The sequence below is a fragment of the Miniopterus natalensis genome, chromosome 4 (genome assembly GCF_054644295.1).
Source record: "Miniopterus natalensis isolate mMinNat1 chromosome 4, mMinNat1.hap1, whole genome shotgun sequence".
Classification (NCBI taxonomy): domain Eukaryota; kingdom Metazoa; phylum Chordata; class Mammalia; order Chiroptera; family Miniopteridae; genus Miniopterus; species Miniopterus natalensis.
This window is the reverse complement of record NC_142084.1, coordinates 69,091,482-69,108,494: the sequence shown is the minus strand read 5'-3', so window position 1 is coordinate 69,108,494 and position 17,013 is coordinate 69,091,482.

The window sequence follows — 17,013 nt, the reverse complement described above, 5'->3', positions numbered from 1 at the left end:
ACTGCCCCAACCCTCTATCTGCCCTGGCCAAGGTGGGAAAGGGGTACATTAGGCCAGCCCTGACAACCTGGGGGGCTTCATTCTGCTCTTCCATGCTCTGGGACCACCCCAGGACTGAACAGGCCTGCTCGTGTCCTTTTGGAGGACCCCCACAGGGGTCTCCTTCCCCACCCTGTGTACCAGAGGGGTGTCATGGCTTCTTCCTCAAGATAGAAAGCTGCAGAACCCAGGTTGAAGGGATCAGGCACGTTCAGGTCAGGCCAGCCTGGTTCCGGAAGCCTGGAGCTGGCATTTAACGGTCTGAGGGCCCAAGGCAGTTTCCTCTTGGGTAACTGGCTGCTGGGAAGGTGCGGCCCAGCCAGTGCCCCCATCAGGCTTGAGAGAGGAGGGGCCAAGGCTCCAGGCCCAGAGGGTCACCCAGGAGGAGACACAGCTGGCTTCCCTTTTTCCTGGAAGGGCCACCCACTGTCCTCCTTGGGAACACAGCCCAGCTGGAGGTAGGACTGTGGGGGTCTCCAAGAGCAGAGTTGGGGGAGGGGGCCTGCAGCAGATAGCTAGGTCCATCCACCCCCATCCCCAGTCCCATCCTCCCCAAGTCCCTCCTCCAGACACAGCTGTAGGTCTGGGTCCTCCTCTCTTAATCCAGGCATCTGTCTCTTCCCCCAGGCATCAGCCCATCCAGGGAAGGCAGGGGCCACGGGCTCCTAGGGGGCTTAACTCCTGTTCCTGCTGAACTGAGCCAGTCTGTACAAATCAACTGTGTTTCAGCTCAGTAGGCACGGGAGGCAGAGCCCAGAGAAGCCAGGCGGCAGAACAGGCAGGGAGAGGCAGCAGAGCTGGAGGAGGTGAGGGCCCCAGGGGGCGGAACTTAGCCACTGTGAACACAACTTGGTGCAGACCCTGCTCACAAGCAGCTAAGCCCTGCTCCCCAGGCCAGACGCAGGCTGCAGGAGCTTCTCGGCCACCCCATCCCCCGGCAGCATCCTCAGTGGTTGTGGCAGCGGTGGCGGGCAGCTGCTGCAGCGGCAATGGCCCCAGAAGCTGGGCTCAGGGTCGATTGGAAATCCCTGGCAATGTGATTTGTGACAGGCAGCAAATCCCATCCCCAGGAACCCCAGCCGGCCATGGCACAGGGGTAGGGAGGCACTGAGCGGGGCCATCAGCTGGCACCTGGTGGGGAGAGAGAGAGCAAAGGAGGTATAATGAGATTTGAAGATATCTGCCTTCCAGGTCCCGACTGCTGCTATCCTCTGGGGCCTTGCAGGGACACCCTCCCTCCATAAGCACCAGCAACTGAACGGAGAGCTGGACCACCAGGTTGGACTCCCCGATCCAGTCATGCCCTCTGTCGCAGGCCCAGAGAGAAAGAGATGTAAGGAGAATCCCTTTGGGCCAGAGAGGTTGTAGGGACTCCCAGAGTCAGGTCTCCACCTCTCCACCAGTCCATTCCCGCCCCCGCCCCCCCCCCCCCCCCCATCACCACCACTGAGCCCTGGGCAGGCTAAATGGGGCCATGGGGAGAGGAAGCCGAGGGGGTGGTGGGCAGGCAGTTGAGGAAGTGATCTCACCCCAGCTGGCGCCACTTCCTAGAAGCATGAAGGGCAGGAGGAAACCACCAGGGCCTCCCCCCGTGGTCCCGTCTCCTCAGCAGCCAGGCATTAGCCTACGCCACACCAGAGCAGATGCCAGCAGCGGATACCCAGCAATCCATTCTGGGCACGCATACTCCCAGAGCACCAGACCCAGGCTCAAGGTGCCAAGCCCCACTCAGCCATTTCTCAAATGCACACCAAGCCTCACTTTCCCCATCTGTACTATGGAGTTAAGGGCATCTATATACCTCATAGCACAATCAGGTTTCACCAAGAGTGTATGTCCTTCAGCAAGTGCTTGGCACACCGACTGCCTACAGAATTTATGGGGCTACGTGCAACATGAAAACACAGGGCCTCTCATTCAGAAATTGAAAGTTTCAAAACATCAACAGCAGAGCATTTAAACCAAGCTCCAGGGTCTTTGAGATGGGGGTTGGGGGGTAAAACCAGTTCTGTGTTCACTAAATGGGGCTCCATGGCTAGGAGACTCCAACTCTAGAGCCAGGCTGGTCAGATTTGATCCCAGGCTCTGCAGCTTCCTAGCTGGGTGATCTGGGTAAGTCACTCAACCTCTCTGGGCTTTCATTTCCCCATCTGCAAAGCAGGGATACTGCAGTGGTAAGGATCCCATGAGTGCTATGTGTAATTTGGATGGGGCTACACTGTCATCACAAACCAGGCAGAAACAGGGAGATGGAAATCAGGACACTGTACACGGGTAGGACCTCAGCACCCAGATCTGGTGGTGTCCACCACTGGGAGGTAGGCTCTGTCCCCCCAGTCTCCCCATAGACAAACACACACATACCCTGACCACCCACTTTCCCATTGGGCCCAGTCCAACCCTGTCTCCTCAGGGTCTGGGGGCACCATCCAGAAGCAGACAAGGCCCAGAAGGGCGGCCGGCCTCCCTGGGCCTCCTCCGGAAGTGAGACAGCACAATCGTGTCCCAGGGACGAGAACGGGAAGGGCGGCCATTTGGCCAGGCCTGTTTCCTGTGGGGTTTCCCCTGTACAGAGCCCCGGGACCCAGCCAAGGCCACTCCCCATCCTCAAGCACAAAAGGCCCGGGTCTCTCATGGAGGGGGCACTATGAGGTAGGCACCCAGGAGCCAGGGTCCCTGTTCCCAATGGCTTGCCTCTCAGACTCATGGGTGAAGGTGTACAGGCAGGGCCAAGCTCCTGGCAGCTGAAGGCTTGAGGGAAGGGTGGGCCCTGGGCTGGGGAAGCAAAGCAGGCCCCAGGCCTCACAGATGGATGCACGTGTGCCTGAGAATGCGCGGCAGACAGGGCGTGGAGGCATGAGAAGCACAAGCAAGCATCTTGCCACCCCCCCACCACCCTATGTTCCAAGAATGAATATGGGCCACTTCCGCCAGGGGCGCCACCACCGCCGCCGCCCCCAAGCCTGGTCCCCAAATACTTTCCACCCTCTCTCTCAGAGCAGCTGGGATCGGAAAATACCAAGGGCTACAGGCCCCGCCCTGTCCGCTGCCACCGCCCGCCCTCCCAGCCTGTCACTAACGCTTTGCCTAATGGGCCCAGACTCTCCGCAGAGGCTCTCTGGCTAGGGCCCCAGAGCTAGCCGCCAACCTGGGCTGCCCAGCCAAGGGCCGCCTGACCACCAGCCCCCCGCCCCTTACCCCCATCCCAAAACCGAGACCATAACAACACTCACAACACAACAGGCAGCCCTCAAAGGCTGGCACCAGGGTGGAGGAAGGCAGGGCACAGTCAAGTGGGTGGGTCCTGCTGCCCACCCAGGGCTGGGGGAAGGGGGCGGGCTCAGGAAGGGGTGAGTAAGTGAGGACTGAATCACTTGTTATAAATAGGGGAACCATGGAAGTCACATCCCAACCCCCATTGCGCCCGGCCACACCATACCACACTGCAACCCCTGCCTTAAACTTTAATCTCCCTCAGACCAGTCATGAAATTCCCAGGGGCACCCTAACATCTACACTGTGAGCCCTTAACTGAGGGGTGCACCCTACTGCCATGTCCACCTCTGCCTTATCCTTAGATTGGTCCATGTCCCAGCCTTGTCCTGCCTTTTTGGAGTTGCTGGCCTCAAGGGCAGTCATTGGCTTCCAGGTCCTGTCCTTCTCCCTCCAGTAAGTGCGAGGCCCAAGACTTGGGGTCCCCAGGCTCCCCAAGTCATTCTCAGGATGGGTGACCACAGCCCTGGATTGTGACACAAGACCCAGGCCAGGCAGAGGCCGAGGGACTTAGCACCTCAGAATTCAGGTCCCTGGCGCCTCACTATCCAGGCCCCCCATCCAGACCACCCAGGCCTGCTCTGCCCAGGGCCACAGCTCAGTGACCACACCCAGGGTGGCGCCAGCTCCAGCACCCTGGGGCAAGGCGCCGCTGGAGCATGACTCAGCCATGCCCAGCATGGCGGCGTCCTTGTCTGCCCAAGGATTCTTACACACCTACGCCTACTGCCCTCTGTGTACGTCCTTCCCGGGTGACCAGCCTTCCCCAGACACACCTCTGTGTCCAGCCAGGGCACCTGATGACAGGAGAGAAGGTGGCCAGAGTGCCCCAAAAGGGACCTGATGGAGAGCACCTGGACAGGAATGGACACACTTCTCCCCGCTTAAGTTTTCCCAATGCTCCTCATTTACAGATAGAGAAACTGAGGCCCTAAGGGATTCAGAGCCAAGCCCAAGGTCACACTGCAGGTCTAAGGAAAAGCCAGGCCTGATCCTGGCATAGAGTACATCCAACATGGGAAAGGGCTAGACAGAGAGGGACAGGAAGGAGTTTTCTTAAGAAGGCCCAGGGTTCCTGGCAGCGTTATTCATTTCTAATAGACTCCCCCACCCAGCCTCCAAGGTGAAGGGCAAACTCTGAAAAGTGTGCTAAGATATATCAAAGCGCCACCTAGGTCCATGGTGACTTGGTCATCCCACTGCACCCACGAGGTCAGTTACCCTGGGACCTAGGATGGGATGGGGGTCTGCCCCACAGCTACAGCTTGCACACATCTAGCCTCCACTTAAAACAGGCAGGGGTTGGTATGGGGTCCTTGGGAAGACCCCTGGAGCATCCGCCTCTGCTGGTTCTTTACAGTGACCAAGGGTCTGCAGAGACTTGGAGACTAGGCCAGCACTAACAGGCCCGACACCCCTGGACACACCCTGTCACGCATGTGCTCCGCGTGCCAGCCCCAAGCCAGGTCAGCAGCTATGTTAGGCCCATGGACAAGGCCTGCCAGTTGGGGTCTTGAGGGAGCTCTCAGAGGACATCTTGCAAGGGCTGAGGGGAGTGGGTGCCCCCCTGGGCACTCAAGACAGAGCTGGCACCAGGCCCCAGGACAGCAGCGTGTGAACACATGCACATGGGCTGGCCCAGGCACAGTGCGTGGGCGATCGGACTGGGTGTGTCCCACATCACCTCGCCTCTAAGCCTGGGCACCTGTCGGGTACTGCCTTCCAGCTCAGGCTGGCATGGGCATGGCTGCCAGAGGACACCCCTTATGCCAAGAGTCCCACACCCCCCAGCCTCACCCTCATATACCACGCATCATGGGTGGGCAGCTGATGGGGGCTGGAGCAGAGAGGGGACAGGTGCTAGGGAGCTAACAACACCTCCAAGGCATTCAGGAGGCCACTGGGTCTGGGCCTGTCTGGGCTGCACAGCAAAGTCAGTGTAGGCTTTGTTGGCAGTCAAGTCCAGTGCTGGGGTTAGAGGTCAGTCTGGGGCTAGGATGGAGGGGTCTGGATTCAGTCTGGGCCTTTCACCCTCCTGCAGCGCAAGGGCACAGGGATTCCGAAATGCAGAGGGCTGGGGAGTCAGCCCTCCAGAAATCTCCCAAACCTGACCCCCTTCCTATGCAACCTTGAATGAGCCCTTCTCTCCTGGGCCAGGAGGAGCCAGGAGAGAGGAGAGGGGTGCCCCAAGCCCAGGCTGCACTGCTGGGCCCCTATCAGGCCTCCTCAATGTAAGGCCTTTCCCCCCATTCACTGACTGACATGTCAAGAACTTGAACCTCTGTCCCGTGATCCCATACACATAACTATAGAAGACCTCCACCCACTCTTCCAGCTCCATTCCCACCAAGTTCAGGAACCTCTAGAAGCCCAGGCACCGGTAGATCCATACCCACCCCCCACCACCACCCCCGCCCTGACCCCAGCCCGTGCCCCAGCCCTTGATGCCCTCCCACCCCGCTGCCAACTCCGTGCCCACCTCGACCTGCCTCAGTCGCCTTGGAACCCGCCCTCCCCACCAGCTCTCATGGGTCTCCTGGGGCAGGAGGGGGATGATGGGGGGGCTCCCAATGGGCCCCCGGCGATAAAATTAAGGCTGGGCCGCCCTTTTCCCACTCCGTAGGGGGCGCCCCGGGACTCTGACGCGACAGCCAGATGCACCGTCTCCGCTATCCCCACAACCTCCGGCGGCGGGACGCCCTCTTGCTCTCAAAAGGCCGGGGGACCTGCCGGGAGCACCCCCACTCCGCCCACGAGTCCGGCGCGGAAAAGTTGCGGCCGCCGCGGCGGCGCCACCACCTCCCTCCAGGGTCCCTCCCGACTCACCGCGGGGGAGGGGAGCGGCGCTCGGAGCTCGGCCGCCGCCCGGGCCGGGCGAGCGGGCGGAGGGGACGGAGGCGGGCGGGCGGACGGGTCCCGGCCGGGGAGGGGGCGGTCGCCAGCCGCGCTCCTTCCCACTCACTGGCGGACCAGCTGCGGGGCCGAATCGCTTTTAAAACCTCCCCGTCTCCACCCCCGGGCCGGGCAGGGGGCGGGCGCGGGGCGGGGCGGGCGCGCCGTCATGTGCCCCCGGAGCCGGTCCGCCCCCACTTTCTCTCTGCCGTGCCCCCAAATCGGTCCCGTTCCCAACTCAGCCCTAACTTTCTCCCTCCTCGTCCCGACTCGGCCTGTGCCCCAAACTCGGCCCAACTTCCCCGTCGGGGTCCTGGACTCCGGATAGAGCCCGTTTTTCAGCGAGGGCTCTCCCTAGGCGGGTGGGGAGGGTAGACATTCTAGTCTCCGTCGCGCTCCCGAACCCCTCTTGGCCTGAGTCCTGCCCCTGCACAGGGAGAAAAACCCGGGAGGCAGAAGGAAGGGGGATTGAAGGGAAGGAGGTGGTATCAGGGAGCAGGGTGCCAGACCCAGGACACACTGCTACTGGGTATCCTGGGATTCTACCGAACACTAACCCTCACGTCCTCCAGTCCCACAGTGCTTTCTTCAGCCTTGGGAAGTCCCACCTTTTATCCCACCCAACTCCCTCCTGCTGCCATTGAAGACTTTCTGATCCATCTAGGGTGGTCCCGGTGTCTAGGAGCCCTCCACTCCCAGGCTTCTCGGCATCCCCGCCCCCACCCACCCAGGCCTCTGGGAAACTCCCGAGCCCTATCACTGGGAGAGAGGCCCCCCCTGAATCTCTCCCTCCTGCCCTATTGCGTGTCTGTCCCACCTCATCCTCCCCCGACCTCCCCTCCACCGGGAGGAACACGGGGGCATTGTTCCCCAGGATGGGGCCCTGCCTTGGGGCCTGGCCCTGGGCCCAGGTGGGGGGCCGGGAACAAAACATAGTAAAGGAGGGGCGGGGTGCCCTCTGCTGCCAAGCCAGCCTCCTTGGGCATGCCCAGCCGCCACTTTGCCCTTTCCAAGATGGGACAGGGGCAGGTAGGCTCCAGATCACCACCATCATGCCACCGCAGGGTTCTGAAGCCAGAGGACCCTTCCCAGACCTGTGTGAACATTGCTTTGGGGGACAGTTTTCCCACCCACCTCCAACATTCCTGAAGTCATATAACTGGGGCCGGGGTCAGATTTTTCACCACCCACCTCCTGGGCAATAAGAGTCATTCTGGGGGGTGGAGGGGGCGGACAGCAGCAGGCCCAGGCAGGGGACTGAAGGGGCTGGTGGGACGTCTGTAAGTCATCTTGCACCCCAGAATTCCCCCAGCGTCCCCCATTTCCTCAGTGCAGCTCAGCAGGCTTGGCCTGGATCTTGGTGGGATTAGGGAGAGGGGGGTGGAAGCCACACCTAACTACCATCCCATGGAGCCCAGCCCTTGGGGGCTCCTGGGTCTTTCTTCTCTGTGGGGCCCAAGGGGAAGGCTGGCCCAGGCTGCAGGATCTGGCAGGTTGGGGCAGGAGGGGGCAGAGCCGCCTGCCTGTGGGGCCCCTGGGGGAAGATTTGGGATGGCATAGAATTCCCCGACTCAGGGCGGGGCCCAGAGGTGGGGTGGGGCACTCGCCACATGGCCTCCTGAGCAGCTACAAACAGGAAAATTAAGTTCCCAGGGTCTGGTGTTTCCCTGTGGACACACACACACACACACACACACACACACACACACACACAGAGGTTCGTCATTCCAGAAGTAGAAAGTGACCAAATTACAAGGGGCACAATCTCCACACTTCCAGAAGTATGCTCCCTTCATGCCCCCAAACAAAGCTTCCCATCCAGAACCCCCTCCCATCATTATTAGCCTAATCATGCTCACATTTAGGGGAAATGCCTCCTCCATTCTGGCCTCCCAAAATACCTGTGCCAAGACCCCTGACCCAATATAAGCTGTGCCCCTCCGGACCACCCCAGCTCACTTAGCATCCCTCTGCCCAAGCTTAGAGGGTCTTCCTGGTGGCCTCAGCCCTTCCTTTTGGTCCCTGGACATTTGCACCTGTGCCCTGGCTCTCAGTTGGCCAATTTACCCAGGACAGCAGCCACCAGGGATGGGGGCTCTCCAAACTGCCAACTGATCATTTGTCCTAACAGGGAGGGGTGGGGTGATAGGGCCAGGGTAAGGCCAGGTCAAGTGGCACAGGGCACGCATGCACACACATTTGTTCATTCTTCAAACATTCATTGAGTGCCTGCTGTGCCAGGTCCTGTTCTGGGCACTGGTGGCGAAGCAGAGAGCAAGCCAGAAAAAAGTCCCTTTCCTTGTGAGGCTATCATTTATGGGGGAAACACACACAATAAACAGATAGGTATGAGGATATGCATGCAGTTGACCCTTGAACAACATGAGTTTGAACTGTGCAGGTGCACTTATACATGGATATTTTCAACAAACACTGTAAATGTATTTTCTTTTCCTTATGATTTTCTTAACATTTTTTCTCTAGCTTACTTTACTGTAAGAATACAGTATATATTGTATATTGTATATTATATATATAACATACAAAATATGTGTTCACCAACTATATTATTGGTAAGGCTTCTGGTCAACAGTAGGCTATTAGTAGTAAGTTTTTGGGGAGTCAAAAGTTATAGGTGGCCCGGCCAGGCGTGGCTCAGCAGTTAAGCATCGACCTGGGATCCAGGAGATAGCAGTTCAATTCCAGGTCAGGGTACATGCCCGGGTTGCGGGTTTGATCCCCAGTCGGAGGCGTGCAGGGGGCAGCTAGCTGATCAAAGACAACTCTCATCATTGATGTTTCTATCTCTCTCTCTCCCTCTCCCTTCCTCTCTTTGAAATCAATAAAGATATATATATATATATTTTTAAAGTTATAGGTGGATTTTCAACCCTACAGAGTTAGAGCCCCAACCCCCATGTTGTTCAAGGGTCTACTGTAGTATATTGGGTGGTACATGCTAGGGGGAGAAAAGGGGCAAAGGAAATGAGGTGTGAGGGTACAGAGGCTAGGTCAGGAAAGGCCACCCTGAGGAGGAGGTGACGTTTAAACAAAAACTTGTAGGAGGTGAGGGAGGAACCATGGAATCATCAGGAGGGAAAGTTCCAGATGGAGGGAACAGCTAGTGCAAAGGCCCTGAGGCAGGAACTCACCTGGAATATGTGAGAAACAGCAACAGCCAGGAGACCAGTGTGATGGAAGGAGGAGGAGAGTGGAATGGAAGAACTGAGTTTCAAATCTTTGTTCCCCATCTTTCTTGCTGAATATCTTTGGCCAGTGATCATACCTCTCTGAACCTCAATTTCTTAATCTATAAAATGTGCCTGAAAATGTGTAGTTTGTAGTTGTTCCTAGGCTTTGAGATGAGATGCACTATGTCCTGGCTCAGGGCCTGGGGTGGGATATGAATGTAGCAACACTAGGTACAAGCAGCCCAGCAGGCCTGGGATAGGGGCAAGAGGGCTAAGTCAAGGGACCCTGACAGACCCAGCCGCCTGGTAGGTCACCCTGGCTCACACACACAGGGCTGCCTGCCGGGCCCCATGGCAACACTGCACACACAGACATCAAACAGGCCCTGCCGAGGAAGTCCCACGTCACTGTGGTTAGAGTGGCTCCTCCCAGCCCATCCTGGCTGGCCCGTGGGCTCCTCCTTGCCCCTGCTCCCGTAGTCCTGGCGACAGGCTGTGTTATGAACTGAGCTGGGATCTTACCACCTGCCCCCTCACTAGGGCACCGCCGCTCCCCACATCCGGAGTAGGACCTTAAGTGGTAGCCTTGGTTCACTGCCACTAACCCTTCCATTCAACACCCCAGACTGGTGCAGAGCATCAGGAAAGCCCTGTCTACCCATCTACAGAGGGAGAGGGAGGCCGCAGGGATCTGGGGGGACCCCAGCCAGGTGCCTGAAATCCTCTGGGCAGAGTCAGGCTGTCGCTCAGGGGCACAGAAGGGAGAGCCAGACAGGAATAGCCCCCAGGCCTGGCCCAGCCAAAGGGGAGGGTTACTGACTCACCACCCACCCAAAAAGAATGACATCAGGGCCTCGCCCGCCACCCCAACTTGGCACCGGGCCAGAATAGGGGCACCCAGGAGGTGTCACATCTAGGGGTACTCTCCCTTCTGACTAGGGCTTGGCAGGCGCAGAGTTAAGGAGAACCCCCCCTGGGGGGTCTCTCCCCCTAATCCCATCCCCCCTTTTCCCGCGGATTTCGGGCCCCAGCCCCTCTGACGTCACTGGGGTTACTATGGCAACTGGCCGAAGTTCCCAAATAAAATTACCGCGGGCGGGTTAAGTTTCCTAGGAGGCAGCCGATGGGTAAACAATGGCAGTGGCGGGCGGGGCGGCGAGGGGCCGTCTCAATGCGCTGGGACCCTGGGGTCCCCAGGGCGAGGAGCAGGGTCCCGCTCCCCATCGGGGACCCCAGAGCCCGTGAGCACCGAGGGTACTGGTGCGCAGCTGGGGACAGCCAGGCCGCCAGCAAGATGGGCGGGAGGGAGACCTGGGAGGGGAGGCTGGGGCGGCAGGGAACAAAGCGGGGACCCGAGGCCTGGGACCCGCCCTCCGCACATCCCGCCTCCCGCAGCCCACCGCGGGCCTCCAGTCCAGCTGTGGCTGCTCCCAGCTGCCTGGCTCCCCACATCTGGCAGGCCGTGCGCTCACTTCCTGTCGCCCGGGCCGCCTGGAGGGAGGTAAAAATAACCCTCCCCCTCCCCCTGCCGGCGGGCGCCTCGGCGGAGACTCGGGTCTGAAGGAGGGCGAGGCCTAGCCGCGCCGGGGACAGGAGCCCCCAGGCCGCCGCCTGTGCCTTCCCCGGCCTCTGGAGGAGGGGTGCGAGGGGGAGGCGCCGATCCCAAGCTGCGCGGGGGGCCTTGGGGAGTCTACTGCATTGGTTAGGGAGGCCCTTACACGGGCCCCCAGAAAGCTGGGGAGAGCGCCCCAAGCCCGCTCGCCTCACCGCGGAGGAGCGCGCTGCCTGCTCTAACCCGCTGGTGGACTGCAACCAACGTGCCTGGGGTCACTCGCTAACTGTACAGACAAGTTACCCCCCTGCGCTCTCTCCCCAAAACACCTCTCCTTGGGTCACCTAGCCATAAAATGGGGATGGTAGTATCCCAATTCCCCATTATTATTTTGCTATTATTTTGCTATTGAGCTATTATTTTGCCCCCATCCCTGGGGGCTCCTGAGACCCTCGAGTACTCTTGCCAGGTAAAATACAGGATACCCAGTTAAATTTGATTTTCAGGTAAACAACGAATCATTTTCAGTATAAGTATCCATGCAGTATTTGGGACATACACTAAATTTTTTTTTTTACTTGTTCTATATCTGAAAATCAAATTTAACTGGGTCTCCTGTATTTTTATTTACTAAGTCTGGTAACCATATCCCCAAGCCACCATCATTTCTGGCCTAGAAATGCTCCAACAGACAGCTCCCTGGTCCCCTTACTTCAGGCCTTACCCCTTGCACCATTCTCAAGATTGAGCCAATTAAATTCATTCACATCCCCCTCCACCATGCACCCTCCTTGGCCACAAGGCCCTTCCTATTAGGCCTCCACTTTCTCTCCAACCTGTCTTTCACATCCACTTGAGCATCCTTCAGGTTCTAGGGCACCACCTCATCCAGGAAGCCTTCCTGACCTGCCACCATGACCCTCTGACTTTAGACTCTCCAGGAACTGTTTTCTTCTGTCTCCCTATTCAACCATTTGAGTGAATTATTCAATCATTTGAGTAAAATGAACATTTCTTAAATGACACAAAACTAGTAACTTCCCTGATGGAGGTCAGGTGAAGGGGGCACATCTTCTGGCCCACCAAGCCCTGGTGCTGGTCCCTGCTCTTTTCCCTACCCCACAAGGTCTGGGGCTCTGGGCTGTCCCTCATGCGGCCCCCTTAGGGGTTCTGTTGGTAGCTCAGTGGTGACTATGATGGGGTCTTGGGGAGCCCAGAGTGAAGGGATGCCTTACAATCTGACAGGGGGGCTGTCATAGCCTCTGGAGGGCACAGGTTTCAGCTCCTTTTGTCAACAGCCAAAAGAGCCCACTGGGTCCATACCCTTATATGTCCCACCCAAGCTCCTAGTCATTTCAGACGCACACAGGTCACTCCCACAGATATGACTGTCACCAAGATGGAGCATGCACATGGCTGAGAGGGGTATGGAAGCCCAAGTCACCCTGCCTGGTTTTTGGAACTCTGCCTCCTTTGACAAAGGAGTTTGCCTCTCTGTTACTTAGTTTCTCCATCTGTAAACTAGGAATAATACTGGTGAAAGGTCAGAGGACTATTGTGAACATTAAATTAATATACATAGGTACACATGTGTAGAACACGCTGGAACAGAATGCGCTTATTGTTAGCTCCTTTGAGGGGGAAAAGCCAAAATCCCCATCGCAGCCCTCTGATCTCCCCACCCTAGGAAGCCGGTTCCCCAAGTTCCTCTAGGAAAGTTGCTTCGACCACTTGTCCGCAGCTCTGGCCCAGCTTCTCAGGGTTGCTGTCACCCCACAGCGAGGACCCTATGCCGCTATACCCTCACCCTGACTGGCCTCCAGAGAACCAGGGGTGAATCTGGCTTGGGGAGAGACACCCTCTGTTCTCCCCGCTGAACCACAGCTGTCTCTTCACCTTCATCTCTGTGCCCAACGGAACGGCCTGATCTGAGTCCCTACTCTGGGTGAAGCTAGCGGATCCCGGAGCCCCTTGCCGCTACCGCCGGGCTGGAGGCTCGAACTCGATCCTTTAGCGCCGCCGCGGCTGCCCCTCCCGGGGGCAGTTGCCGGGCAACCCGCTGTTTGTTGGCGTGGGGGCGGGGCCGGCGCGCGGTGACTCACAGCAGCGTGAGGCCGGTGGGCGCCCCGCCCGGCAGCCTGGCGGGCTGCCCGAGTCCAGCCGCCCCCGCTGCTGGAGGGGCCCGGCGGCGGGGGCGCCCAGGCTCCCAAGTGGGCGCCCGAGGCCCGTAGGGAAGCGGCAGAACAAAGCCGGGGCTCCCGGGTTCGGGGGCTCCGTTCGAATCCCGGCCTAGCCTCTCGCTCCCTGTCCGTGGCTTAGCCTCAGTGCGCCGCTCATCAGTAAAATGGGCGCAGATTGCAGGCCGCAGTTAGCCGCCGCCGGTGCGCGGAGCAGTTGGTGGTGTGATCCAGTTCCGCTCCGGGCCGCAACTCCTGCATGCCCCGACTCCGAGTTTGATCGCCAGTGTCTTTGGGCAAACGCCATAACTTCACCGAGCCTCAGTTTCCCTGTCTGCTGGAGGTAGCAGCAACACCCTGCCTCTCTGGTGGTTTGAAGGTCTATGAATCAATAGGGAGGCAATCAATGCCTGTTACAGCTCAGTACCGGGGCTCTGCCCCCCACCGAGGAGGGGAGGGAGTGTGGGAAGTTTTCTCCTTGGTCCGAACCCTATAGAGCAAGGAGGGCAGGGCGGGGCGGTAGCCCCTGGAAATGGATGCGGGCCTTGGGCCCAAGGAAGGGTGGCATGCACGTGGCTTTGGAGGCCCCCATCCTAAAGCTCCGGCTGGCAGCACCTGCTGCGGGCGAGCGGGGGGAGGGGGCCTGGGCGTGAGTCACCACCCAGCAATGAGGCCTGAGTCACGCAGGGCGGGGTCCCCCGGCAGCCCCCCCCCCCCAGCCGTTCCCACAAAGGTCCTTTGAGAAGAGTTCCCCACCACCCACCCCAGCCCCTAGGCCCTCTGCGGGGTGGGCTGTGGGTCCAAGGTCCTGCTGGGCTGCCCTCAGCAGCCCGGCTTGGGTCTGGGAGGCGCCGGCCAGCTTCCGCCACGTCTGTGAAAAGTCGCCGTGAGGAGCGGAGTGTCCCCAGGGAGGGGGCTTCCAAGCAGCCTGAGTCACTCGGGGACAGCAGAGGGTCACACGCATACAGTGGGCAAATTGAGTCAGGCTGTCTGGAAAGGCAGGCAGTCTGGGGCCCTTGGAATCCAGTCCGGCTTTGTAGACACCCCAGAAAGAGCCTCCAGGGGAGCCCATCTGGGGAGCCTGCCACTCCTGCAGTGATCGCTGGCAAGAAAAGGTGCGGCGTGGGGAGGCACACAACTGGCCACCTCTCCCTGGCTCTACCACCCGTCCTTGCCTACCCTGGGGCCTGCTCCACACCTTAGCTGTCCTCCTTAAGCTTGGTGTGGAAGAGACAACAGGGTGGGGAACAGGGTGAGGAGAGTAAGGCTAGGCCGCAAAATTTAAGTGGGCACCAAAACAGTACTCAAGATTAAACATTTTATAACAGTTTATTGAGACAGATTTTACATACCATGCAATTAACCTATTTAAAATATATAATTCAATGTTTTTAGTATATTCAGAGTTGTGGAACCATCACCACAATCAATTTGAAAACATTTTCATCACACCAAAAAGAAACCCGGTACCCACTGGTGATGGCTCCCCATGTTCCTCATTGTTCCCCAGCCCCTGGCACCCCTAATCCACGTTGTCTCTGTGTATGAATGGATTCAAACGGTTGTGACTGGTTTCATTCACTTTTCAAGGTTCATTCATGTTGTAGCATGTCTCACTATTTCATTCCTTTTTATTGCCAAATAATATACACCACCTTTAAAAAAATCCACTCATCATTTGATGGGCATTTAGGTTGTTTCTTCTTTGGGGCTAATATAATAATGCTGCTCTGAACATCCATGTACAAGCTTTTGTAGAGGAGATTAATATTTGAGTGCAATGTTTTTGAAAATCAAAATTTATTGTGAAAAATCCAGATTGAACAAAATATAAAAAAAAATTTTTTTTTAAATATATCTTGATTGATTTCAGAGAGAGGAAAAGAGAGGGAGAGAGATAGAAACATCAATGATGAGAGAGTCATTGATCGGCTGCCTCCTGCACTCCCCCAACTGGGGATCAAGCCCACAACCCGGGCATGTGCCCTGACCAGGAATCGAACCCGGATCGCATGGATCCTAGGTTGACGCTCAACCGCTGAGCCACTCCCGACTGGGCAAAATATCAAAATTTTAAATAAAGACAGGATCCAGTCGGGCTGGGATTAGGGAGAGGTGAATGAAGTGAGTCATACAAAAGCAAAACCAGGGTCTGTCTAGACCTGCACATTCCATTGAGTTTGCCACTTGTCACGTGGCTACTGAGCATCCAAAATGTGGCTAGTCCAAATTGAGAGATGTTGTAAGTATAAATGTTTTTTTAAAGAATGTGAAATATCTCATTGATATTTTTTATCTTGATTACACGTTGAAATGAGACTATTTTGGATACAGTGGGGTAAATCAAATATTAACATTCATTTCACCTGTTACTTTCTACTTTTTTAAAAAATGCATTTATTTTAGCAAAAAGGAGCTGCAACTTGGGAGACAGACTCAGGTAGCAATCTAAATTGTGTTCCTGGTTTTTACCTTTTTTTAAAATATTATTATTAGAGGGAAAGGGGGTGAGAGAGGGAGAAACAGATTTGTTGTTCCACTTATTTATCCATTCATTGGTCGCTTCTTGTATGTGTCCTGACCGGAGATTGAACCCACAACCTTGGCGAACCCACAACCTTGGCATATCAGGACAGCTTTCTAACCAATTGAGCTACCTCGCCAGGGCCCATCTACCTTTTACTTTTTAAAATGTGGCTACTAAAAGATTTAAAAATGCACAAATGGCAGCTGGCATTTCTGGTTCATGATAAACTTCTTTTGGAGAGTGCTGTGCTGGGCTCACTGTCCCTGTTCCCTTCTCTTCCACGTACTCCACTAGTGGTTGTGTGATCCCACCACTGACACTAAGCTTTCAAGTCAGACCACCTTTCTCAATCATTGCTGTCTCCAACCTTTATGTAGTATCTGTCGCCTTTGCCCACTTCCTCTTTGGCCTCAGGACACTATGTTCTCCTGATGTCTCTCCTCCTTAGTCATTTTTTATCAAATGCCTGCCTCTCACATGCTATCCTCCAGGGCCATAGCTTTGGCCATCACATTGTGATGACCCCCTCTCCAAATATCTACTCTCTGGTGTCCCACAGGTGCCTCCAACTCAACCTGCCCCAGGAGATCCCACCCTTCCTCCTTGATTCCTCAGCCCTCACATGTGGTCCATCTCTAAGACCTGTCATCCCTACTTCCTGAAGCTGTTCAGTCCTGCCTGCCCCCCAGGTTCCTGCCCTTCTCTTCTGGGCAGCCACACTGGTCTCCCCACTTGCCCTCAGTGGCTGTCAAGGCTCTGCTTAATCTCACCTTCTCCAGACGCCTTCCCTGATTACACTCTATTCCCCAGGCTGGCCCCCATGCCTCCTCTGTGCACTCTCGTGCTTCTGGCTCTCAGCACTGAATGCTCTTTATTGTACTCAGCAAGTTACATGACTGTCCCTCCATCAGACAGTGACAGGCAGGTGCCATACCCATTTTGTTCCCCAGCATGCCAGGAACATGGTAGTTATCAATACATTGATGCTACAGATATTGTCTGAGGCTCTGCTCTTGGTGCATAATAGTGATCAGGACAAAGCGTCCTGCTCTGGAGGACCTGACATGTGAGTACAGGAGACAGACAAGAAACAAGATATGCAATCAAACATAGAGACAGTAACTGAATTTGTGTGGTCAAAGGCAATCAAGCAATTGAAAAAATAAAGCAGGATAAAACAACTTTAAGTGTGTATGGGGGTCTCACTGAGGAGGTGATATTTAAGCAGAGTCCTGAAGGAAGTGAGGGAGGCAGCCATGAGGGTATCTGGAGGAAGAGAGTCCCTGGTAGACGAACAGCCAGTGCAAAGGCCCTGAGATTAGACTATGAGTGCCTGGTGTGTTTGAGGAACAGTGAGGAGAC